Source organism: Mandrillus leucophaeus, unplaced genomic scaffold, assembly GCF_000951045.1.
Source record: "Mandrillus leucophaeus isolate KB7577 unplaced genomic scaffold, Mleu.le_1.0 Scaffold865, whole genome shotgun sequence".
Taxonomy (NCBI): domain Eukaryota; kingdom Metazoa; phylum Chordata; class Mammalia; order Primates; family Cercopithecidae; genus Mandrillus; species Mandrillus leucophaeus.
In genome coordinates, this window is record NW_012109419.1 from 245,270 (window position 1) to 247,302 (window position 2,033).

The following is a 2,033-nucleotide window of genomic DNA, read 5'->3' on the forward strand; positions in this document are numbered from 1 at the left end:
TTTCTGTCTCTATAAATTTGCCTTTTTTGGGCCTTTAATATAAATGGAGTCATAGAGTACGTAGTCCTTTCCATCTGGCTTCATCTGGCTTTTAAACCTAGCATTCCAAGTGATGGCAGCGGCAGCCATCTGGAGCGGCCACTGTGAAGACGCCGGCAGCAGCAGGGGAGGCACGGCCAGGGCTGTAACTCCACGGAGTCTGCAGGAGCCGGGAACAGGCGGGAGCCCTGGCCGGTTTGGAGTTGGCGTGGCGCGAGCCCCGCCCTCCTGGGTGCAGCCTCCCCAGTGAGCTCCGAAATGCCTCTTCCTGCTGCCTGGGCTCTGTCTGTTCTTGGCGCCCGCCCCGAATTCGGAGAAAAGTTGAGGCCGAGTCCGGGTGCTGTTGTGACCTGGCCAGGTATGCGTGCCCTCGGGGTGGGGCTGACATGCCAGCGCTCTGCCACCTTGGCCCCCTTCTGACTTTGGCACTATCACAGAAAGGAAACCAAGGGAGGGCCTGCCCAGAAGGGAAGCCAAGGGAGGGCCTGCCGGCTCCTCAGCTGGAGCAGCTTGGGTGCCGTGAGTGACATGATTGATGGTGGCAGGAGTCAGACAGGCTCCTGGGCAGAAAGGGGCAGGTCCTGGCGAAGCCCCACCTTCAACTCAGGAACGGCCTGAAGCATGGGGGCCAGGCTTTCATTTCTGGGCGGAATCTGAGGCCCAGAGTGAGAACTTGTGGTGCTTTTTCCAGGCCCACCCATGGCTGCCCATGGACCAATCAGCACACACTTCCTCCCTTGTGAATCCCAAAAACACGCCCAGACTCAGCCACACTCACAGAGGCTTCGGGACTACCAGCTGCGGGAAGGAGCAACCTAATTCAGTTCTCCTCAACCCTTTGGGATGACCTGCCTGTGGATAGGAGCTCCCCACTCTGGGTCTCCTGTCCACTGAGAACTGGACACTCCTCAGGACCACCTGTCTGCAGAAAGGAGCTACCCACTCTGGGTCTCCTGAGAGCTGTTCTGTGGCTCAATGAAGCTCCTTCAGCTTGCTCACCCTCCAGTTATCCATGTACCTCATTCTTCCTGAAGGCAGGAGAAGAACTCAGGATCTGCTGACTGGCGAGACTGAAAGAGCTATAACCACAAATAGGGCTGAAACACGCTCCCCTACTTGCCATGTTGTGGGCTACAAGGAGGGAAGAGCTGTGGCCCTTTGGGGACCCAGACCTAGAGGCTCCTTGAACCATGGCTGTGATACCTTCTTTGGGGCTCTGTGGTTTTTGGTGTCTCCAGACTTCCAGGTGCCACTGAATTTCCCTCGTCCAGACATGGGTGCCCGCAGTGGAAGCCACTTGTGGTGCATGAGATCCAGTTTCAGGCTTGCACGAAGCTGGCGCCTGTGTTCTCACCTGTAGCTGCACGCCCCACTGCAGGAGCCAGAGTGCCTGGCTGCCTGCAGTGGCTGGACCCTGTGCTTGCTCCCTCACGCACCCTTCACCACTCTGGGCCTGGCTCCCCCTTGGCAGGCGTAGGGTCTGGGTTGGTAGCACCAGCCAAGTACAGCCTGCTAGGCTGGATGGGCCGAATGAGCTCAGCAAGCCCGAGCAAAACTCAGGCAAAGGCACCACAGGCCGTAGAGGTTTCCGGCTGGAAAAGCAACACCCGAAGAATCCTGTGACACACAGACTTCCTTCTTTTTTATGGCCCAGCAATATTCTACTGTATGGACATACCACATTTCACTTATTTGCATATCAGCTGATAAATAGGTAGTTCAGTTGATTCCACATTTTAGATATTTTGAGTAATGCTATAAACATTTGTGTACACGTGTCTGTGTAGACATATTTTTTTTATTTCTCCTGGGTAAATTCCTAGGAGTGGAAATGCAGATTGTTTTTGTAAGGTCTTATGCAGTGTTTGAATCTCCACCTTTAACTTTTATACTTGAATAAAAGATCCATAGAAAAATATGTGTGCAATATGTGTGGAACAAGTAAATATGTAATTTGCTCGTATTATGCCTGATGGCTTTTTTTTTTTTTTTTT